Below are 25,780 nucleotides of genomic sequence, written 5' to 3'. Positions count from 1 at the left end.
TAAACTTAATATCATCATTTTTTGGCAACATGTGAAATTTTATTTGATTCTTAGAATTGCTGTGTTATAAAGTATTTATGATATTAACAGAACTGAAATTTTCTGTTAGAAATAGAAAAATTAACTTAATAATTGGCCTTCTTGTAAATTGTTGGTGGAATTGATGTTTCATTATGCTATGTTTGTTATTGGCAAGTGATTAGGAGTTTCTGGAATGCACAGAGAATAGGTGTTCAATAGAGCATTAAAAACTGTAAGATACCACACCCTCCCAAAACCTATAAAATATTGAACATAAGTTAGAGGGATTGAAAGAATATTACTTGAACAATGTTATTTCTTGTAGGAAAAGAGGAATAGGGGAAATGCTTATTGAATAGAGAGCATGCTAAAAGAAATTCAAAAGATAAAAACATTGATAAGATTCTTAAGACACCAATTGAAACAGATGAGGCAGATCCTATCAAAACTGGCACCAGGAGTGATAATGGTTTTTAAGTTTATATTTCTCAATTGCTGATGGTTTAGGTTGATGGAAAACTTTGTAATGATTCCATTAAAAAAAGAAAAAGTTCATTATTTTCAATGTGTAAAAAATAATCGCACATGAAATACTAGGGTCTTTCCCTGAAAAAATGTAAAACATTAATTCTAATACAAGTAGAGACTTAAAATGAGATGCTGCCTTATAGTTCCAGCTAATATTTTTCCTTGTTTTTCTCGCACCAGATGGCACTGTTTAGTTCTATTTCACAGTCTTGTTCTGGAAGTTTCTTAGGGAGAATCTGTTTTAACCCGGGCTCACCAGTGACACCTCTGTATTATGCATGAAGGCTTTATGAATACTTGTAAAAGGCCATTGACTCAGAAATGAAGCTGTTTATTTGAGGTCTTATGGTTCTTTCTCATTGCAAGTTTGCCGTGAGGTGAGCCTAATAAACCAGCTGATAGAAACCTAGATGCTTGTCATGGAGTTCAGCCAGTATTTTGCTTGGAGACACATTGTAGCAATATGATTTTCTACATTCTCATAGGCCAGTCTAATTATCTGCTACATTTTAGAATTATTTTTTATGTGAAAGAGGAGCTACATTCATATGGATACACTATTTTTTTTTTAAATCTCGAGTTTAAAATGATTCATTATAGCCTATTGAATTTTAAATTCATCAAATTAAATTAAAAAAATAAAATCTAAACAACTTTCATAATCCATCTTTTTATTTTCAAGGCTGATCGAGAAAGAAATTATCAAAGACCTCTGATGTTATTACATATGAGTAAGGCAGGTTCATAGCCAGTCCTACCTCTTTGCTGCTGGTAAAAATAAAACATCTTTTTTGAAGGGTAGATTTAGCTTTATTTAATAAAAATGCCAGGCTCATATATGGCAAGTCTTCTCTCTCTGTGAAGCTTGCTTTCTTCCTTTCCTTTCCTCTTCTTTTTCCTTCAGAAACATTGAACATAATTATGGTATACGTTGCATCAAGGCTGCTTCTCCATTTACTGTTGTCTTGTGTGAAGAACAATGTGTAGGAAAATGGTAATAAATGAATGTTGGTAAGATACTTCATTGAAGCAGCTATCAGAACAGGTGAAAGAACTCTAGCATTAAAAAGGTAATGCAGTTCCTAGGCATAGTCAAGATCTGAAGTCAGGTCTTTTGTGGAGTGGGAGTTGGGGAATAGAAGGGAGTTTGGAAAAAGAATCATCTATTTGTTCATTGATTCTGTGAATTAACTTATTTGAGCCAGTTTACTAGACAGAGCCTCATCTGATTATCATTGGAGCCTCCATACATTTCAGCTTCCATGTATCAAACTGATTTTAATAGTTCTTTCTCTGTGTCTGAGAATGTGTGAAACATAATCATTTGATTCTCAACCAGCATGTTGTTCTGGAATATAGGTAAGTTCTATCTCATTGTTCTGTCTCATTATTTTATTTGCAAATATCAGAGCTCCTTTAAACCTTTCCATTTTTTTGAACACTTCTGATTTGGTACTAACTGCCCTGGCACTGGCATTTTATTGCTCCTGGTGGTGATACAGATTGGAGCTTGCAGGGTAGAGATGGAGAATTCTCTGTAGAGTAGAGCAGTGAATACACAAAATATCATTATTTCTTGTCTTTAATTAAAACCACAGTGAGATACTATCTCACACCTGTTAGAATTAATTTCATCAACAGGACAAGGGCAATTAATAACAAGTGTTGGAGATGATGTGGAGAAAAAAGAACCCCCATACACTGCTGGTGGGACTGCCGATTGGTACAACCACTATGGAAAACAGTATGGAGGTTCCTTGGAAAACTAAGAATTGAACTACTCTATGATCCAACAATCCCTCTTCTGGATATTTACTCCAAAAAAAAAAACCCTGAAAACATCTATCAGAAAAGATATATGCACCCGAATGTTCATAGCGTTATTCATGATGGCCAGGGCATGGAAGCAAATGAAGTGTCCTAAAATTGATGATTGGGTAAATAAGATATGGTACATATATACAGTGGAATATTACTCAGACATAAGAAAAGATGAAATACTGTCATTTGCAACAACATGGATATATCTTGAGAGAATCATGTTAAGACAAGTAAATAAGACAGAAGTTGAAAACCACATGATATCACTCGTGTGGGATAAAAAGCTTAAAGCAGCAAACAAGCATGACAAACAAACAAGAGATTCATGGACATGGACAGTGGACTAGTTACCAGAGGGAAGTCGGGGAGGGGGAGATTGATAGGGTAAAGAGGGTCAACTATGTGGTGATGGAAGGAAATCTAACTATGGATGGTGAGCACACAGCACAGTATATATACAACATACTGTTGAATGGTACATTTGAAATTTTTTAGATTTTTATTGATCAATGTCACCCCAGTAATTTTTAATAAAAATAAATAAGCAAAAAGAGAAAGATAAATATCTGTGGTGTTTTTAGCTTCCTTCCCCATGTGCAAGGATGGCCTCTCCTCTCTCCCCTCATTCCCCTCTCCCCTCTCTGCTTTCTCATTCTTTAACTGGAAGGCACAGCAGCTTTCAGCACAACTTCCCTCCTCATGCTGCTGGGGAGGTAGCAGGCGGCCTTGCTGGTTTTCAGACGTGGGTCCTCTGTGGAAGCAAGTGTGAGACAGGCTGCATCTATAAATCAACCCTGGGTTTTATTAGAGTGTTTATGTAACCTCAGTTTATGTGCTATAATTCTTTGCTGTGTAGCCTAGAGTAATTCCCAAAGAGGATGTTTGTTCTTTTTCCTTGTAAATTTTCTAGCATTGGTTTTTGTTTTGACATCCTCCTTTCCTCTCTCTACCCTCTGCTTCGTTTTGTTTTGTTTTGTTTTTGGGGTGTGTGTGTGGGGGGGGCAGCAGGGGATGGGGGGAGGGCGATGTCAGTAACAGTTGATTGCTTTTTACCGAGTAAATTGAATAATCCAGCAAAGCTTAGATTCTGTTTTACTACTTTTGAGTAGGGGGAAAAAGACAACTTTTGCTCCCATTAATTTTTCACATTTTCACGATTGTAGGGCGATAGGGTTTACATGTACTTAATTGTTGAGTAAATGAAATATAAGTGATAAAAAACAGCCTTTACCATCCATGGGAGCCCTAAGCAACTCCCTGACATCCCCCAACTGATTTAATGTTGGTTGAGTCAAATTGACTGCTGAGAGAGAAAATCCAGACTGGGAATTTAGGGTGAATTAGACTTTTAACTGAAGAAAAACAATGAGATGACCAGATTCAACTGTAGATTTGACTATATTCCATGTAGACAAGTACATAGAGAGAGAACTGTTGTCCTTTGAAAATAAAGGCAATTTGACTTAACCAAACATGTTTTTAAAGAAGTAGCTACTTATCTGCATGTCTCATTTCCTTATTCAACCCCCCTGTTTGGTCCCGCAGAGCAATTAGTTGATGAAATGGGAGCTAAGGGAAGGGTTATTGAACCCACTCTATAGGATACATTAGAATGACATACTGTCCAGGAACATACTTCATTAGCAATTAATGTTTGATCATCACTGCAGCTTGACAGTATTACACAGATACACTGTTTTTTTTTTCCTCCTAGTTTAAAGAAGATAGTCAAATACAGGGGAAAGTTTACGACGGAAGTATGTGAACAGAGACATCTTTTTGTATTTAACTATATAATTGGATATGTGCTAGGACTGTGCTGTTCCACTACTACAGCCACTAGCCATGTGTGGCCACCGAGCATGTAAATGATGCTATATGTAATTGAGACATACTATAAGTGCAAAATATACTGGATTTTGGATCTTTATTCTGAAAACAAGAAGGGAAGTATCACTTTAATAATTTATATTTTTACATTTTTACATTTTAAATAATTTATATAGATTTAATAATTTACATTTTAATAATTTATATAGATTACATGTTGAAATAATACTTTTGATACATTGGGTTAAAGTAATATCTCTTTTTACATTTTTAAATATGATTACTAAAAAACTTAAAATTATATATATATGACTTACATTTGTAGCTCCCATTATTATTGTCGGTGCTGCTTAAAAGTTACGTTGTTCAGTGAAGGGAATAACAGACCAGTATTCAGTAAAGCTTTCAGAATTATACTTTTGAATGAATATGCTGTGCTTTCTGATAACATATTAATACTCAAAATTGGTGAAAAAGTATGAATGAAATTGGACAGATTGTTTTCTATAGCCTGAAGATTTCTGAGGAAATACTGATTAGAATGCCCTAGGCTGATAAGCCTTCTTTTTCTGTTAAAGTTTCTTCTCAGTATCTTAATAGAGAGACCACATCTGATAGTGTTTAGAAGTTAAGAGAATGGACTCTAGGTTGGATTTCCATATCAGCCACTTTCTCTTTGTATGATCTGAAGCAAGTAATTTAGCCTCCCCATGCCTAGTTTCCCTATCTTTAAGATGAAAATAATATAGGACCTACCTTAAAGGATTCTGTATGTCAGATAAGACATATAAAGCACACACTGGAACTTGCACATGTTACGTAAGTACTACATAAGTGTTAGCTATTACAGTGATAAATATTATCATTTGTTGTTGAAGAATGTACAACTTTGATAGATTATTCAAGCTTAACCTCTGCTCTTAATCAAATGGAAGCTGTTGGCTTTTAGCAATCAGTCTATATATTTTTTGAAATCTAGAAGCAGCAGTAATTAAAAATGTAAAAGTAAATGAACAAAAGGGGAAGCTCATTTATTGGGACATGTAATTAAAACACTATAAAATGAAACTTCTGGTAGATTAAATCAATTTCCTTCTTGATATAAATTCAGTAGTAGTACTGTATCTTTTTGTCATATTTCCCTGTCACTAAGTATTTGGTCAACAATTCTGAGCCTTTGCTAGTTATCTTTATTATATTCTGATAAAGAGATAATAACCTCATAATTCTGTTTTAGAGAGCAACTGTTCTATATTGTCCTCGAACTGTTTGATTCTTAGGGCAATGTGTGCACACATATATAAAAACAAGTTTAATACCTCATTACAATGTTTTATTTAATAGGGCGAAATGACCTGAGAGTCAGTTAGTTTTAATTTTACTGATTAAAACTTGTAGTCTAGTGAAGACACTGGACTGTACTCTAGAGCAGGTCTCTTAGGCTAATGGGCAGTGTGTGGGTATTCTATGGTGCTGTTAAATTTGTCATAGTGAAATTGATGTTTGTGATGGAATGTTTAATGAGTTTCATCCATGAAAGGATCTTTTTAAGGTAAGGATGGTCCTAAAGAAATTTATCATCAAAAATCTTAAACAGGCCAGTATTGCCACTGTATCTTACATAAAACAGTTTATATTTTTAATTGTATATGTCATATGAATTGATCAGGAACTTCTTGACTTTTTAAAAGTTATCCATTTTGTCAAATCTATTGAAAACCTATACTATTCCAGGTAGAATGCTAACCTTCACAGAACTCTCGGGGGACACATACTATGGGATCCATCTTTTAGAATGGCATGGTGCTGTTGCAGAGACACTCATGTGTTTGTGTATTTTTGCTTATTTGTATCATATCTCTTTGCCCTTGTGAGGTAGCCTTAGCTTAGATCTGAACCAACTGTTAGTATACTAAGAAACTCCCATATATAAACTGTCAGTATATTAAGGAGCTGAAGAAAACCCCATCAGGAGGCAGAATTTGACTGCATTTTATGTGATAGGAAGTAAGATGCCCTCAAAGGCTTTGAAACCAGTGAGTAGAGTGTTGGTTTTTGTCATTTGGAGAGATCACTCTTAGTGACGGTACAGTGGTATCCATGGTGGAACGGTGGAGAGATCATTAAAGAGACTGAGACCAAGGTATGGTCAGATACTTGAACTAAAGAGAAGGTGCTCAATGAAGGAGTGAGAGATTTAAAAAAATTTAAGGCACATTCTTCAGCTTTTAAAGTGTGGAGGTGTGGCAGGAATGAAGGGAGGAGGATAATTCTGGTCTGATTTTTTAAAAAAATTTGGTGACAGATTTGATATGGAACATCTTAAATTTGAGGGAGGTATTAGATTTCATATAGCATATGGCAAATAAATGATTAAATAATACACAGCTGGGAACATGGGCCTGGCACACAGGAGAGGGAGTCTGGGCTAGAGGTGTACTTTAGGAAGGCATGGTCTAAAAGTGATGAACTGAAGCCATGGGTAGGCAGATAAGATCATTATTATCTACCTGGTGATACAGTATCACACACTCTTCTACTGTGCTTTCAGAAGACTTCCAAACACCTAAGTATGCCTTTCAAGGCCTTTTAAGATCTCTCTACTTTTTGAGTCTATTGTGTAAGAGTCCCTGCTGTTCTCTCTATGCAACATGCATTCTTATACCTCCAGAAGTTTATTGGCCACCTCACTTCCCATGTTCTGTATCTTCATTACATCTTGCATGCTCTTCCCTATGTCTTGGCTTTGCCCCTCTTTGTCCTTCTTACATACTTTGTGTCTTTCATTAATACCCAGTCTCTGAACTCTGAGAGCCCAGTTAGTACTCCATTCTTGAGCTTATAAAATTTTGTTTTCATTAGAACTTTCACAGTATAGTGGTTATAGCTTGCCTTTATCTCATTCTCTATAGATGGTAAACTCCTGAAAGACAGAGAAGTGCCTTTACTTATCTTTATATCCCTAGCAAATAGGTGACCAGTGAGTACTTTTAATTGAATTCATTTATTTGTATGTGAGCCACAGTTGTTACATTGATGATTTTGAATGTGGTCAGAAGTCTACATTATACTTTAAAAATATAATGATCTGCAAAATTTCAGTCTATTAAATATAAGCAGGAATAAGATGAAACCTAAGATTATGATCAAAACTATTTTTTATTATAAAATCAATATTTATTCCTTGTAGAAAAGTTGGTTAATACAAATAAATTAAAAGAGGAAAAGTTAAAATATCCATGTCCCATCATCCAGTGATATCTTAGTTAAATTTTTCAAATCATTTTAAGAATGTGTACACAAAATAACAAAAATAGTATCAATTTCTGCATATTATTCTTGACAGTTTCTGTAATTTACTGTTTTGTGCATCTTTAATTATCAGTGAGTAGTCACTTGTTAAATGGCTAGATAAAAAATAAGTAACATTTAATTATACAGTTTATTTAACCAAGTCCATGCTGTTGGACCTCTGGGTTGTTCCAGGTGTTTCACGTAAATAGTCACACTTTGATGAAGAATCTAGTAGTCTTGTCATCTTCATGTCTCCTTTTAGGACGTTTTTGGTGAAAGAGAATGTATGTCTTTATTTTTTAAAGCCCTATATTATGAAATTGCTTCTTGGAAAAGCTGTACCAATTTACATTACCACTGGCTGAATTCTTTTCATCATATTTTTGGGTTTCAAATTGCCTAAAACTGAAAAATATATGGAGATAATTCAGCTTGCTAACATAGGAATGACAAATTTAGGGTTGAAGAAATACAAAACTGAAGACGTTTTTGGTAAATCTAAGTATTTTTATAGAATTTAAAAAATCTTTTATGAGTAATTGTCAAGGTTTTAACTATGAGAAATGCATTTCATAATCTAAGGAAGAAGTTTTAGATGATAGGATTTAAGCTTAGGACTCTCTTCGGTATATGGTGTGGGTAATGATGTAAAAAGTAAGCCCTCCTGTTCCAACTCTGTCCTTAGCCAGCCTTCTTGGGTCCCTTGTGTGGCTGCCTCTCTGCTCCAACCCAGAATTTTATTGGGATGAAATGTTGAATCTAGGCCCATAAACATTAAATATCAGTGGCCGAATTGGGGGTTTGGGATAACTTCTGTATATTTCTAACTTCTCTGTGCTACTCTAGATCCTTTTTACCTGTACTATCTATAGTGAATAACTACTATAAGTGATTACTCATAAAGTAATAACAAGCACCTCCCACAACCCCTAACAGGTTGTTTATTCGAGCAAATGTATGTTAGTTCATTTTGAAGTGCTGCCCAGGCCTTTGAGTGAAATGCCTGCCCAGAATCTTTAACCCTTGCTAGAAAATTTGCTCATTTTTCAAACTAATTTGCATAGTCTTAATCACTGAGGAAACAAGAGAGAGGCTTTTCTGATAATCTGATGCTATTACAAATCTTGTTTCAATTTCAAAGAGTCCTCTACCTACCCAGCCACCATTCATTTGCTATTATTGCCTTGAAACCTAAACTGACCTCACAGTGAGGTAGCGGGGATATTTTAAAAGCACTGCTGTCTTCTGAATAAATCTATTACAGGTTTCTGGACAGACTACCACTCCTTCCACTCACCCCCACAAACATCAGAAAGAAACACAAGAGAACATCAAACCACAGAAAGCAAATCATGGTCAGAATAAATATACTGTTTTGCTGGCAAACTTAAAAATTCACTTGTGGAATATAATAGCTGTAGGCAAGAGATATTTACTGCAACCAAGATTTAAGTGTGGTTTATTATGTTTATGAAGTAGTTTAATACTACTTTTTTTCAAATGAGTTTTTAATTTAGGAAAAAAGAACTCAGATTTGTTCCCAGAGTAGAAATGACTGAACATCATGGGAGTGGTTAGGCTTGGGGTTTATGTGGGTAAGATTTCTATTTACCCACTGTAGTCAGTCATTGGGTGGATTTAAAAGCCTTCCCAGATGGGATTTATGGAGTGAAATTTAAAACTAGTGTCCTGTATACTACAATGCATGGTTACAACAGGCGATCACTTTTGAAAGAAATGAATTGGAGAAAATGCAGGTTAAATGATTAGTATTGTGCAGTGCAGTGAGGCATACAGAGAGCAGGCTTTAACACTCAAGTGGGATGTCAGCATCCACCCTCTATAGTAAAGCTCCTAGGCAGTGGCTAAATTCTGAACACATTAACTACTTTCAGTGGCAGAGTATAATCCATTCTTAATAGGAAGTTCCAGGGATAGTGACCATATAGATGACTGGCCAAAGAGAAGCATAGAGGTAAGAAATAATATTTCCAAGGTAGCTAGCCCTAATTCTTGAGACTCCATGCTTGGGTGCTTTATCTCTTTTACCCTGTTGAATCCTCCCTTCGAGCTGATGAGGTGATATTATATTCATTTTGGAGATGAGGTGACTGAAGCTTAAAGAAATTTTCCCAAAATAACATATATACATATATGCAGGATTACAAGTTGTTCAGTGCATGAGGGCAGTTGATCAAGGTAGTAGGTAAGGTTTGTGTTGGCTCAGAGGAAGCACTTTTTTCTAATTCATACTAAGTGTTGTACTGACTAGCTTTAGCCCTAGTTATAAGGTTGGTTAGTGACAGAGCTAAGATTTGAACTGAATCCTGTGTAGCTTCAAAGATATGTCATTTTTATTAAATGATGATACTTATAAGAGATACAGTATACTACATTATTTCTCTTTCTATCACTTATTATTTCTGTTTTATACAAACCATTTTTTTTTCTGTAAAATGCATGATGACATTGAATGATCTAAAATCATTTGAAAACAAATGTTGAGATCTTACTTCCCCAGAAAAAAACTAACTTATTAACTTGGGGTAGGGACGGACATACTAAGGACTTTAACTTGTTTGATAAACTATCTCATTTTCTTTGTTTCCTATATATGTGTGAATAAATATTGGTGTTATGTTCAGTGTAAAAGTCCTATAGAGATTAATTTTGATGTAGAAACAGAATGAAGAATTGTCTATGGTATAAGGATATGAAATATCTGCAGGGTAGGTAGAAGACTCTGAAATTGAAACAGGATTTGTAGTAGCATCGGATTATTAGAAAACATATTGAGGACTTCAAATTTTGACCCAATCTCATGGCTCATATTACCTGACCAAATATGTGAGTTAACTTACTCAGGGTAACTCAAAATTATCCAGAAAGCAAAATATAAAACAAACAAACAAACAAAATGTATGCCCAGTTTCACTCTTTCCAGGGATGTCTTGAGACATCTTAGGTAACTGGGTCTGAGACTCAGCTTGTGGAGACAAACAGGAGTAGAGGGGAAGAAATGTGCAGGTGTGTCAGTAGACTCTGCAAGGCTTGTACTAAAGGCTTTCTGCAGACTGGTGTCCTTCCTCACTGTCTCATCCAGACTATTTCCTCAAAATGCCTCCCAAGGGCTTCCTTATCATGAGTCCCACAGTGTTTGGCAGATAAATGAACATTCTGAGAGTCACAGCCAGGGTTAGAGTTTGCGATGCTTGTTCTAAGTCTTACATGCTTTGTGTATGAGATGATACCAAAGAATATAGTAAAGAAAAATGAATTTGAAATAAATAGAATAGCTAGAATGAGATTTTTCTAGCACACCTTATCTTAATTGCTCACTGGTCCTGCACTTAACAATATGATATCTGCTTGAGGGAATATAGAAATGTCTGCTTTCTAGAAAATTGGTCTCCTCTTCAATTAGGGATCGAATCAGTGCATATTTTATTATATAAAACAAGAAATTACAAATGACAATAAATAACACCAAGATACCTTTTTTAACTGGGCATGTCCACGTTTCTTTACCTTATTTTAGTGCTTCGAGGTCACGTTCCAGTCTTCAGGCTGCAGTGGGAGAGCTGATATTTTCTAAAGGCCCCCTACTCCAAAGGGTCTAACTGCTGGCCCGAGGTTCATATGAGACCCTTCTGTTAGCAGTAATTAAAAGAATTTTCTATATTAATTGAAAGCTTTTCTCTATAGCCATCTTCCTCACCCCCAGGCCAGGTACTAGAGGGAATAATAATGAGCTATAAAATCTAAACCAAAAGTGTATCTTTTTTGGCATTTGCAATTTCAGTGAGGTGTGTGTGTGTGTGTGTGTGTGTGTGTGTGTGTAACCACAACTGACCTTCGTTTTGGCAGCCATCATTTTGGGTGCTTTTGAATAATCAGAAATTAGTAACAGGGCACCAGAGATAGCAAAATGGGAGCCATGTGTGCCTTGGTGATAGGTTTGTATCTATGTTTTCAGCTTCCAATGAAAGAAAGCAGAAATAATCTCATCTGGTACTCATGAAAACGAGAAGAAAAGTCTGTATCCACTTCATGGTATCCAAAAGAACTTTCTGCAATGATGCAAATGTTCTGTATCTGCACTATTCATTTTGGTAGCCATCAGCCGTATATGTACTTGTATGTGGCTAATGTGACTGAAGAACTGACTTGAGGTTATTTTATTTTCACTAATTTATATTTGCATAACTGCATATGGCTACCTGTCTACCATGTTGAGTAGCACAAGCCCTTCAAATGTTGTTTCTCTCTCTCTCTTTTTTAAGTTGGCATTTTTAACTTTTGTTTAAAAATTTCCATCTTGTTTACATGGCCCTTTCCACATTCTCTTTCCTACTCTGTCCTCTTTCATTTTCCCCTGCTCTGCCTTTTCCTCTCGCTTCTCTTCTCTGGTCTTTTCTTTTCTTTCTGTGTTGCTGTTACATTGACAATAACTTTATTCATTTGAATAATTTATTATGATCTTTCACCTAGTTATGTCTGTCTACCTGTGTTCTCTTTCCTTCCGCAAAAGTGTGATTTGAGATGGGCATTTGCCAGATATGCAGTGTTTACCACAAGCTCCTGATGCACTGGTTACTTATTTTAAATAAAAAAACAAACAAGATTTTTCCGATAAGATATTTTTGGTGACCCCGTTCAGACTCCCTGAGATCACTGCTTCTTTTTGTAAATACACAAAAAGACTCCTTTGGTAATTCATTCTAGAATCTTTCACAGAGTGTTATCAAAATAAGTGGTATTTAAAAACCATAAGCCTAGGTTCCATAGTTTTGGTTTCCAGAACTATTGACTAATTATAATCAAATCACTGGACAACCATAGATTTCTCTGGCCTAACCTCTAAGGTGGAGGGGTGGGGAGGGTAAAATAGCCTCTCAAAGCTTTCTTCTAGTTTGAACATTCTAGTTCTAATCTCACGCGTTTGGTCTCCTCTTCCTTCTCATAGTATAACTTATTCTCTTTTTAAATGGGAATGCCACTTGTTTCTTTCTAGCTTTGGGCAATTTTCTCTGCTCCATTCCTTCTACTTCAATTCATGGAAAAGTACTACTGAGATTTTGTAAACACACCTGCTTAAGGTTTTCCCTATTCAGTTAAATGTTTCTCTGTTTAGAATCATGGCTTTCATTTTTTTAAATTCTAGATTCGATTTAAGTCTCAAATAACTTCAGTGATAATGATTATCCATTTGTTAAGAGTCCTCGTTTTGCTATACTGTTGTGCTCTGTTGTACTGAGACTGCTCTAAGCCATAGGTTACCAATGCGCTGCAGACCTCTAGCTTTTTCCAATTCCCAGACAGAAGCCGTGGTCAGTCATCTAACTGCATTAGACATAAAAACAATTTTTTGCCTCTAAAGGTTAAATGAGTTTTCACAAGCACTAGTCATGGAGGTTTATAAGGTGAGTATTGACAGGATCTGTTAGTCAGATGTGGTAAGACCCTTCCCATCTTAGAATCTTCACAGTTACTATTTGTATAGCCTGAAATGGTTCTTGGCATGCTGAGATATATTTCAGCCTTCATACTTTATCATTCTGGGGGTGTTGCCTGAGTGCCTGCTTCATCACCTTCACCCATGCACTTCTTTCATAGCGGTTTTCCCTCAACACTTGTTCTGTCTTTCTGTTTCTCTGCCTCATGGGAATGTAAGGCTTTTCTCTCATCTGTCCTGTGCCATATCCTCCATGCCATGAACACAGCTCAGTGAATGTGTGTGTTTAGGAAAATATTGATGTGAGGAGGGAACTAGGTTAGTTAACTTTTACTAGAACTAGACAGAAGATTCTGACCATGTGCATTAGGGCCCTGAGCTTTGCGAAGGGAATGTTAAAGGAAGCATTTTAAAGGCAGAATAGGTTCCTCTGTGAGGTATCCACAAATTTTAGACTGTCTTTTACAGTGTCTTAAAAATACCAGAGGAAGGGTCCACTGTGGGTAGTCACTTTTTCAGGTACTCTACCAACATTATCTCAAAGCTATTCCTTAAAAAAAATTCATGTGGTATAAGTATTTATATTCTTACTGTAAAGATAGAAAGCTGAAGCACAAAACCCACTCTTTAAATGGTAGGCTCTGTTTTCTGCTTCTCTTTTAGCAGCTCTCCAGGGTTTCTAAGCCCATTGTTCTGTGCCATGTTATGAAATGTGTCTACCAGCGTAAAAGGGAAAGTGTCCTTGGGAGGCAGTGCATGTAAAGAGCTTACACAGTGCTTGGTACATGCTAAGTGCTCAAAATATTACCACTATATTATTGTTATCATTAGCCTTTCCCCTCGAAGTTTTTCTACCATCCAAAGAGTTAATAAAACTTTAAGAGTTCTGATGTTAAAGGAGTGTTATGACTATGTCTGCCATAATAAAAGGACATCAAAAAGACATTTAGTCATGGGAATAAAGGTAAAGAAACACATATCCCATTGGAATGGCTTCTATTAGTGACAGAACCTCCTATATTTTTGAATAATTCCCAGATGAAAGATTTTGCTGACATTGAAGCATAAATGAAACTAATATAAGCCATTCAGTACAGTCTGACTTATTTTTTAACTTTCTGATTTGAGAGGCATATTCTAAAAATCCAGTAATGCAGCCAAGCTGGACGTTCACTTAAATGTCTGATGAAACCAGCTGTGTTTGGGGCCAGTCTGACTTTCTCCTATAAACTCCATCGTGTCTGGAGTTTTACAAAACCATTCAGGATCTTGTTCTTTCAATGGAGTAGCATTAAGGTCTTATGAAAAAAAAAAATAGTAACTTGATTCTGAGGTAAATTTCCCTGGAAAGTATTAAAAGAAAAATAGGTTTCCATGTGTGCACCCTGGCTTTCAGATAGCATTATTTGAACTCCGGGAGGCATTTGCAGTCAATTTCTTTGTTGATTGGAAAGAAGCTTTAAAAATTCTTATAATTTTAAAGACTTTTTGAAACAGAAGAGAAAGGAATATTTGTAATTTTCCCTTCAGGAGGAAACATGCTGCGTGCTAGTTTTCTCTTTTAAAACTAATTGGAATACAATTATTTCTTACGTATCCTCCTATCATTCCTTATTAAGAGTAACCGGTTTATGGAGTATTCAGTTATTATGATGATAGTATTAAACACTGGTCTGGATAAAATTAGAAAAGTGATATAGATAAATATCATGTTTTGTATATATACTTTATTTTTTTTAGAGCAGTTTTAGGTTCATAGTAAAATTGAGCCAACAGTACAGAGAGTTCCCATACGCCCCCACATACGCACAGCTTCCAAGACTATCAATGTCCTCCACCAGAGTGGTACATTTGTTGCAATCACTGAACCTACTTTATCACCACCCAAAGTCCATAGCTTACATCAGAGTTTCAGAGTTCATTCTTTGTATTGTATAGTTATGGGTTTTGAAAAATGTTTCGTGACATGTTTCTACTGTTATAGTGTCATACAGAGTAGCTTCACTGCCCTAAAAGTTCTCTGTGCTCAGCTTATTCATGCCCACCCCCCCCCCAACTCCCCAAAGTCCCTGGCAACTTCTGATCTTTTTACTGTCAACATAGTTTAGTTTTTTTCCCAGAATGTCATGCTGTTGGCATTATACAGTATGTAACCTTTTACAATTGACTTCTTTCACTTAGTAATATGCATTTAAGTTTGTTCTGTGTATTTTCATGACTTGATGGGTCATTTCTTTTTAGTGATGAATAATATTCTGTTGTCTGGGTGTACCAAAGTTTTATTTATCCATTCACTTACTGAAGCACATTTTGGTGGCTTCCAAGTTTTGACAAATATAAATAAAGCTCCTCTAAACATCTTTGTATAAGTTTCGATATACAGATCTTAATGTTTACGTGTGTTACTTTAAAAATGTTTAGATTTCTCGATATAATAGAGAAATTGCAAGATTTATATAGGAATCAGGGGTCTGGAAATGCTATGTAAAAGAGGTGGCATCTGATTAGGACCTTAAAGGATAGATTGGTTTGAATACACAGGTTGGAGCAGTGTGAGATTCCCTGTTTGCATGGAGTGCGTGGTAAATGCACATTGTGGCTGGTAAGCTTTGGGCACTTTTAATGTTGGGCTAAAGAAGATGGACTTACTTAGTGAGGCCATGGGAGTCATGGTAGATTTCTGAGGTGGGAACTGCTAAGTACTGTTACTTATTAAGCAGCTAGTTAAGCCTTCACTTGACCTTGCTTGGGTCAAGATAATTGACTTTAAAGTAATAAAATGACATTTATTAAGCAATAACTTATTGTATTGTTAAAGTATAATTGTTTATCACTTTAGACTGGCCTTCCCTGTAGTTTTAGTCCGAGTGAGATTTTCATAAAAGAGTAAAGAGAAGCATGAAGAACACTGTATAATGGCAATTAAGTGGTCAAGAAGCTGTGCTTCTCAAAGTAGAGAGATTTTTAAAATAGAGGAGAAAACTATCAAAGCAAAAATATGGTAGTATCAGTTTTACTTGGGAACTTTGTTAGAAATGCAAATCCTCAGACTCCACCGCAGAAACTCTGGGAAGGGGCCATAATAATGAGTGAGAACCACTGTTGTAAAGGCATTGAGGGAGGGGGAAGGTAAGGCTTTTGCTCTAAGAGAGACAGGACAGGTTGTACTAATAATTGGTGTTTATTGACCACTTACTTACAAACGTAGCTCATGTAATCTCAACCTTAGGAAGAATAATATTACAATGTCTTATTTTACAGATGAGGAAAAAGAGTAGTTTAAGAAGGAGCACAATAAAGCATCAATGTCATACTCTCTGACGTCTGTGAACTTTGCCAGGTCATCACAGTGTATAGATTGTCTCCCAGAAAGCAACAGTGGGGCTCAGGTGGCACCCTCTTCCTAACCCACCTCCGTCTTCTGTGCATGCTCCCTCTGCTACTTGCCCAGCCTCTCCTGCTTGCATCCAGCGGAGGCGTGTGGTCTCAGCAGAGCACGAGTGATAGGAACCTGGTATTTCCATTTCTCTGACTTCAGTGAACAAACCTATGTCCTTTGACATCTGGGTGCCTCATTTTTATCTTCTGTAAAATGAGGAGTTAGGCGGATCTCTATGTTCTTTTTGAATTTTATCAGTGTCTAATGCTTAATTAGAGGCAGATGGTCGAACTAGGTGACCTTAGAGGGTCCATTCTGGTTCAGTGTTGAGAGGAATTTGGCATTGGAAATATTAGATTTTTACTTATTTGTAAAATGATGGTAGTAATTTCTGATGGTGGTGGTGTGATGCTAGAATGAAATCATGGATGTTAAGAACCTAGCAGAGTGCTTGACATACATGGAAGATACTTAAATGACAGTTTCTCAATCCCAAATGCAAAACAACCTCATTTCTGGTTCTGGCATTTTTATCCTTGAATGTAACAGATTAGTATTTTAATTTTCTTGAGAGGGGAGTAAGAGTTGTTAGAGTGATATTAAAATATTAAGCTAATTAAAACTTCCTATTAAGATTTTAAAACAGAGATAAAGAATGGAGCAATATAACCCAATAAATAAAACAGCTAGGTCATTGTATTTGCAAAAAAAAAAAAAAAAAAGGTATTAGCCCCTATTAATAGTTTTTGTAATAATAGTAATTTTAAAGATATTACTATAACATAAATAATAAAAGACACTTAAGGTAATATTCTGCTAAGTACTATATAGACATAGAATACTTAATACCTTTAATATTATAATTTGGCAAAAGAAACTTCAAGTGGATTAGCTATTTATGAACTTAACTGGGGAGTAGCTCGTGGGTAGAATTTCAAGAATTCTTTCTTTCTTTCTCTCATAGTCTTTTGTTTATATAGAGAGAATGCTTTACTTTTTATTTGAAACATTCTCACTATTTTTTTCTGAAACCTTTATGCAAATTCAGTTACTTTATGCATCTTCTATAGAAGATGCAGAGTATTTATCCCAATACACATTGCCTTCTTAAAAGTTCCAATTTTATTTCCTAAGCTGGTTTGATCATTCCACAGTGACATTTATCTTCGTTTATGACATTTAAAAATTATAGCCCATATCTCTCATTTTAAACAAATCCCTAAGCTCTTGGAGCCTATAAAATAGCTGGCTGATGTAATATTTAAGAAAATTTTGACTCACCCACACCCCAGTATTAGTTACAAGTTGCTTAGTTCTTTTGGGATAAGAGAGGTCAGTGGAAGCACACCTGGATAGAATTTGGAGAGGAACTAGATAATGGACTAGGAGGCAGAAGACTCTGCTTAGACCCTTCCTGCCAGTATCACTTTTCAGACTACACCTTTCAGTCTTTCTTACTAGGTCAGTTTTCAATTGGGTATAATATCTTCTTTTCCTGAAGGTAAGAGACTGTCTTAGCTTTCTTCTGTTAAGGAGACCATTATTCGTTGCTTCTAATGTGAAGGCAAGTTATGACTGCATGAGTTGTAAACTAAGAGTGCACTTTAAACCTTGTTTATGTATGATGAAGGCTTCTCTTCAGAGTGTAAGGCAGCTTGCCTGCTACCGCTTTCCCTCCTGCTACCGCTTTCCCGCCTGCTACCGCTTTCCCGCCTGCTACCGCTTTCCTACCTGCTATCTCTTTCCCACCATCACCGCTAGCAGCTTGGTAGATGCTGGCAGTCTTATCATGTTCAGCATTTGTAGATTGGCCTTATTTTAATCCAATATGATCATCAAAAATTTAAATTTATAAGATAAATTGGGGTGGTTATTCTCATTGCTGGTGATTTTCTTTTTTTTTCTCCTTTAAAATGGTTCACTTTAGGGGTCCTTATAAAGCAAGTTACTCTACTGTATTTAAATGGGATTTGATATATAAAAATTCCATTTACACACTTAACAGGTTGTTATGTTTGTATAGCAGAGTGATTATGAAGAAGAGTCTGGAGTTTTAACCCCAAGCAAAGTTAGGATCCCATTTTTCTAGCTTACTAGCAGTGTGATCATGGGCAAGTTATTTATTGCCTCTTAGCCACATTTTCCTCATTGGTAAGCCAGGAATCTCTTAGCTAACACTTCATAGAGTGTTTAATATGACACAAACAAAAGGTGTTTAATATGACACAAACAAAAGGTGCTCTGTAAAGACAACACACAGTGTTAGGAAAATCCTAGCACTCCACTAGCAGTGGTCCTTTTAAGGGTTATTTTGTCTGAATTTTTGTTTGTGTCTCCTCTCTTCCCTTCTTGAAATGTGTTTGTAAACTTGAAAGGAACACCACAGAAAAGAGCTCATGTTTCTGTTTGATCACATTTCTTTTGCTCTGTGGCTTGGCGTGATTGATTGTCAAGAGGGCCGTAAGAAAATCAAACCATGAATTACCCTGTACTGGGTGATGACAATGGTTTGGATGGCATCTTCTTAATTTTTGCTTTGCTTTTTCTTTTCCCTAGGCAACAGTAAATAGAGGGCGAGGCAAGAGTATGCCTTTTAATTACTGAGTTCTAAATCCTTGGAATGAGCATTGTCTGATCTCTCAGGATCAGACTAGAAGGTGTCATTTTACTACAGAAGAGCCAAGACTTATCCTGAATGAATGTGGGTTCGGCAAAGTGTCTTTAGCCTGAGAAATGAAGGCTCTGCGTCATATTCAGTGTCTCTGCTTCACCAGGCCACTCTTTATTCTTTCAGTGAGTCCCATTTGTCTGTCCTCTGTCAAGGGCTCGTGTATGCCATGCTGATTTAGTGCCAACTGGGGAGATTAGAAATGCTTTGCCTGGCGCTGACAGCTAAACCTGAATCAGTGTCTGTGTCCTCTGGCCCATCTACTTAGAAAAGTTCACCCTTGGCTCTGCTGAACACTCTAATAGGCAGAAAAGCTCAGTTCACCCCAGCTTTTATACTGGGGTCAGCTCCAGAAATAGCTCCTCTAACACAAGGTAGATGCACTACAAGTTCAGCAAGCAGATACAAGTTCAGCAAGCAGATAGTATGCAACAGCTGAGTATAGGCCTTGGAACAAAAGAAAGTAGTTTATCTTCTTTACGCACCACTAATAATGTTGCTCTCTGTCATTTACTAGAGAGTTTGTTATTCCTGAGGGACAAGGCCTAGATTTTCTTTACTCAGATGCCTTCCAAGTGGGGAACTGTTTGGCGCACTGGTCATTGTTTTCACCCAGAATTGTAATTTGGAGTAATTTGGTCATATAGACCTAAGGGTAAATATGATATTTGGTGGACCTGAGATTGAAGAGAAACCAACCAAAAGGAATTCTGAACATCATTTTAAGGATGAGGAGGTCCCCTTGTGAAATTTTGTCTTGGAGCTCAGAATTCTAATGTATGGTGCTATTAGACCTCCACAAGCATGTGAACTTTAGTTGATAGTATCGTGAGTTGCTTCATCCCCTGTTCCTATCTTTCCAGATAGCAGATAATACTTTGTTGGTGGGCTGCAAATCTTTCTGCTCTAAGATCTAACCTGGGGATTATTCTATTCATATTTGTAATACTAGAGTTGATAGTAGGTATTGGTAATTGTTGAAAAATGAATGAATGAACAAATAAATAAGTTAATGAGTAGCTGAGTGAACAGAGATGTAAAGTGGGGCAGAAGGATGGTATATCTTTTCCTTTGTGTGTAAAGATATCCCTAATATAGTATCTGAACAAATCACTTGTGGAAACTTATTCTGTTCATCATTTTCATCAGCCTTTCCTATCCACCCCAACTCTCCCCCTGACAAATTTTGGTGATGTATTTATTACATTAATTTTATATTTTTCTGCCTCCCCCATGATAAAAAGAAAACTGAATTGTCAAACCAGTGCATTAAATTAACATGAAAGGAAGATCTGATTTAACTTTTGCCTTCCAAACCCAAGGGGGGAAAAAAAATGTTTAGGGTGAAAACTTTGTTGGGTAGAACCCTCGCTGAATTGTATTTTGACTAAGAAAGAATTAAGTCTTACAAGCTCATTTGAGTGTTAGCAGTGATATTGCACACAGAACTTTGCATTCTGAAGAAATAGTTGGTTCTATAGTAATAAGAAATAAATCAGTGTAGAAAATTTTGCTATAACTTAAAGGTATTTTTTGTAAAATCATGGTTCAAAATCACATGTGCAATCTTGCCAATTTTTACTTCAAAAGCCCATATCTAATATGCAGTTGAAATAACTTTTGACTAGTTTCTCAATAGTGGTTGATCATAAATGATAAACTTTTCACTAAGATATGTTTAAAAAGAGATTATTTTAAAGTATCTTATGTTTTACTTTAGAGATGAATGGTCCATTACTCCTACCTAGTGAAAAACGGTCTTGATTTTAATTTTTCTCAAGGGAAGACAAATATATGAGGTTATCTTTGATGGATAAAATAAATGAAAACTGGATGTTTCTTGTGTGTATGTAAGAATCACTTCACAACCCATTTCTGAAGTTTCATTTAAAAATCTTACCTTCTAGATCTTAACCCAGGGAGTAATTTTAAGAACCTTAAAGTCTCTTATTTTCTCTTAAGCTTTACGGGATTAAGCTTTTTGGAACTCACCCCTTTCACCCCTGAGAGCTATTTACAAATGTGTGTACACTCTAGAGTGTGGCAGTATCCAAGTCAATGCAGAGTCAATTGGGAGGCTCGTTAGCGTATGTGATGGTGTCAGATTTGATACACATCTTTCCCATTTAGGCACTTAATGATAATCAGTTCTCATTTCTTGAAGAAAAACTACTTACTTGGGAAAAAGAGATGAAAAGTACAGTTTGATTAACTTATGATTCATTTCCATTTGCTTCCTTTTAATCAGAAGAGAATCATCATCAAAACAGTAATTTCTCTGAAGACTGGTGGCATTTAACTTTTCTCAATCAATTTATTTCAATTTACTCCCAGTCAATAAAGTCTGGTTTGGAATGAGAATGGGAATTAAATATCTAAGAATGGAGTATTCATAATAGTTGAAGAAATGCAATTAAAAGTCACAAGGAGGTACCATTTTTCCACTTATAAAATTAATAAAATTTGTAGAAATGAGACTAGTCATTTCTAGAAAAAATACAATGGGTTAGTTACTTTTATACAAGCCTTACAAGCCTTTCTGTAATGTTTCAGGATTCTTTAAAGTGTTAACACTTTTTTGAGTCATTAATCCTTTGTCTAGGACATTATGCTGAGATAGTAATTAAATGTGAAGAAAAGTTGATTCCATATCATACCAATGCATGGTTTATTTATGTTATTTTTATATTTTAGAATATTATGCATAGATTAAGTTTTACTTTCAAGTAGTATTTACTTCAATGGAAAATATTTATAGTATGTTAATTTTATTTAAAAATGTATACACACAAGCAGTATTACTTGAGTTAAGTATAGAAAAAGAGATTAAGAACAAGAATAAACCAAAAAGGCAGAGAAATGCACCCAGATGTGTACAGTGATTATCTTTAGATTGGCAGAACGTAAGTAGATTTATTTTCTACAAAAAGTATGTATTACTTTTTATAATTATAAATGATTTTGTTTCCAAGGATATTGCATTTCTACTTTGTATTCCTCTGATGTATTATAGCCAAAGATAGTGGCAGCAACTTGTCAGGACACTGTTCTGTTTCTTCAGAGTGAATTGACAGTATTTGTTTAATAATGAATGCGGCTTAACAGAAGAAAGGTAATCGTATCAACTAAGTGATTAATATAACCACTTCAGCTTCCCGTCACTTCTTTGGCTGACATGCTCTCTTACCAAAGCAGAAGTTCTTAACTAACCACAGAGAAATGCTCAGACATGTCAGAATGAAATCCAAGTGATCTCTTGTTTTGCCTTAGGCTTTGGCACTTTTTGTAGAAGTAACCTTTTTTAGTCTGAGACCTTTCTATAAGTAGTGGTAATCCAGAAGGATTGATGTAGTCATCCTGGACTAGAGATTTCTTTTTACCACTAAGACTTTTCACTGTCACTTGCATCTTAATGCTTTTATGTATTTTTTTTCTGAAGCATTGGGGAACTAGGTAAAGTCACTTTTCCCTTTCAAGTATGTGGCCAACTGATCCCAAGGCCTGCTGAGGCCTACACATGATTAGGGAGGGATTGGCAAGAATCTTGACCTCTGGAGGTCAGGGAGGCACAAGTTAGCCTCAGTTAGGGGGTTCAGGGAGTCATATACAGAAGAAAAGTCTCTCTCATTCTACTTGGGCAGAGTTAGCTAGGCCTCTGTCCTATGTGGTATGTGTGAGCCAGAGAACCCTTAGTTTATGAGGGTTACTGAGTCCCAGGATATGCCAGGCAAGGTTTTAAACACCCTCACAGATGTGTTCATATAGTCATTTATTGATTGGTTGATCTTTTAGGACTGCAACTTCACCATTAATTTCTTGCTGTATAACGTAGGATCAATTAGGTCAGATTCTTCCTTTGTAATTAATTCCAATAGCCCAGGTTTAAATGTTACCAATAAATGTCTGTCCCAATAATCCTGTCCTACATTAGGCTTCTTCATTCCAGGTTATTTTGTGAGATCTATCATGTGACATTGCCTATTACAGATTACCTACTTACCATGTAATAATTCCTTTTTTTTTTCTATCAGTGGTTGTGGGGGCAAATAATCTTGAATAGAAATCACAATTAATTGTTTTCCTTTGAAAGAAAGTCCCTCTGTCAACTTCTATAAAAGGCCATGTTTTAAAAAATCTGAGAATCTTTATTAGCGCCTTATTTTTACCTTTTTTTCCTCTAAATTATAATGCATGAGTGTCAGAGTATAAAAAATTAAATATGCTAGCTCAGTACCAGCTTTTCAAGTATCATCGGGTATCATCCTGTTCTAATAAGAAAGTGTTTAGTATGTCTTTTGACATGCAGATAATTTTTGTAATTACTATTGGAAGTAAAAAATGCAGATAAAGAATAACTTAAACATAATTAGAAATTAAATTAGAGCAGGTCAGTCTGACCAAGAATATAAGTCATAAACCTCTCCATTTTCTATTTTTTTTACTCCAAGCAAGGTAAACACCCAAACTCTTATTTTTAAGGGGGCACCTGGTTCTGGAAGCTTTGGTTTTCAGCAGCAGTTTTAGTTAGTTCTCATTCACTCTGTGCCCTGCTGGAGCCATGGGTGCTTTAAGGAGAGAGGATAAGCACGAGGATGTTTGGGATACCTACACAGTCAGCTTGGTGGCATTTCTAGGATATTGGATGAGTGCCAAGAATATATGTGTTTATTTACATTTAAACAGAAGGTATAATAAAAGCCTTAATACTTGAAAATATGAAGTTTAAATTTAAAAAAATGTGAATTGCTTAAAATATACTTCTCTGAGGCCATTGAAAGGACTCTTAAGACCTTTATTTTTCCCTTCTGGATATAACAGTCTATAATAAAGTCACTGATTTGGTTAAATGGTCAGTCGACTTGAGCTTTCTATCATCTGCTCAGAAACTACTGCCTGAGGAATTTAATTCCATTTGTGAATCCTGACTAGAAGCTCTCTAGAGTCTTCATATAAACGAGTGCATCACTTCATGGCTTTTCTGTTTGTCTGTGGCTACTTCTCTGTAGGTCAGAGGGCAGGAGGGAGCTTTTTGCGCAGTCTAGCCAGTGGGGTTGAAGGAGATGCTGGTACCTGGTCTGTGGTCCCAGAAGACAGCGTGCCTTCATGTCTTCCCTTCAAACCCACCTTTGAGGGCTCTTCCTCATTTCTGGAGAACAGTGGTAGTTATTGATGGCATACAACACTGAATGCTTCCTACAATATGAGGAACTCCTGCCACTCCCCCCTCCCCTCCTGCCACCAGAGATGTCACAGAGAAAGTGCCTATTGTCAACACAGCAGTGGAGAAAAAATGGGTTCTCATTTCAGCAGGTGACTTGGTGGTGGCTGGCTGTCAGCCTGCTTTTTTTCATATTGGCTTGTTGCTACAGGGTCTGATGCTGGCAGATTACAACTCTGTAGCTAGTCATTTTCGATTTATTTGAACCTATTTCTCCAGTCTACTGAGCTTTCACTGGCTAGCATCAATTCAGACACGTTGCAATTCCTCAGAATCTCTATCCCCATCAGATGGTTCGATCTACGAGAAATTTAGCTAGAGGCGTTTAGACAAAAAAGAAATATTGTGGCTGGGGAAGCATTTAAGTTAGAGGAGGCAGCCAGGGCTGTTTTATTACTTAGGCCTATGTCACCTGTGATGACCCATGAGAGTGGAGAATATTGATCGCTTGTCACTCAAGGCATTCAGCAGATTGCATTGACAAAGCTTGGCAGGTCTCTAATAGCAGGGTTACTGGCCTTGGCTGCGACCCAAGGGAAAACTCTGCAGGCCCTATTACTTGGCGGCCTTTAACTCTTAGAGAATTGGGAGAAAGCACTGACAAAAGCGAGGACGTGATTTTATGGTTACAGATGGGTTTTTCCACTTGTTTTCTTCCCCCTCTTTAAAATTTTACTTTTCTTCTGTTTCTTTCTATTTTACCTTTTCTCCCTGTTCCCTACCAGCCCCTCCTTTTTATTACAAATGATCATGGCAGTATTGTTATTCTAGACTAAAAATGAGAGTGTAAACTGGATAATGTTTGGCAGGCCTAGTCTGAGGCCTGAGTTATTTTCTCCTTTTAGGGCAGCTTGTGTCTAGCCATATTGTTTCAGGTAGTGGGATGTGCCTGGGTTTATACATGAATCTGATATTTAGGCCATTCACAACTGCTGTCTCAAGAACTGCCACTTCATGACAAAGGTGATTTCCCCCTTCTCCATTTCCTGGTAGTCAGGCTTGGTTCAAGCCTTCAATGTAACATAGTTCAGAGGTCCAGGTGAAAGTAACGTTCTGACATCAGTGAGGCAGTGGCAGTAGTTCACAAGAATAGTTTTAAAGAAAAGTAGAAAAGATTTTATCTTTCATAAACATGGCCTGGTTTTCCAGGGATTCAAACCATCACCATTAATGACATTCTTATTCCTATCACAGGTTGACCTCTAATCGACACTATTCTGTAATTGTCTGTCTGTATGGATACCATTTGCTTTATGAAGCAAAGTTTGGATTATTTTGTGGACCTCTCTCCAAAAAGATCTTATTTGTTATCTCCTTTATCTCTGTGAGGGAGGGAAAAAACAAACATCATTATTCCCATTTCAAAGAAGAGTAAGTTGATTTATAACTTGCCCTGATCAGAAGTGATTTCAGTGTTATAGTTTTAATCCAATTTTCTCATCAAAATTTTCAGTCCTCTAGTAAATCAATTGTAAGCAAAGATCATATACCTATTCTACATAAACCTCTGCTATTTTTCATTCTTTTTTTTCTTCCCACATTTCTGTTGCATAATTTCTTCCAGGT

General features: G+C 36.2%; 1 protein-coding gene across 5 annotated transcripts in view; it reads left to right on the top strand.

Annotated features, from left to right (window-relative positions):
- The window catches only part of AUTS2 (activator of transcription and developmental regulator AUTS2), a 1,066,702-nt gene that overhangs the window by 404,176 nt on the left and 636,746 nt on the right, over positions 1-25,780 (top strand). The gene's annotated exons all lie outside the window — the stretch shown is intronic.

This window comes from Rousettus aegyptiacus, unplaced genomic scaffold, assembly GCF_014176215.1.
Source record: "Rousettus aegyptiacus isolate mRouAeg1 unplaced genomic scaffold, mRouAeg1.p scaffold_m13_p_8, whole genome shotgun sequence".
Lineage (NCBI taxonomy): Eukaryota > Metazoa > Chordata > Mammalia > Chiroptera > Pteropodidae > Rousettus > Rousettus aegyptiacus.
Note: the sequence above shows the minus strand (reverse complement) of the source record. Positions and strands in the feature narration are given on the sequence as shown.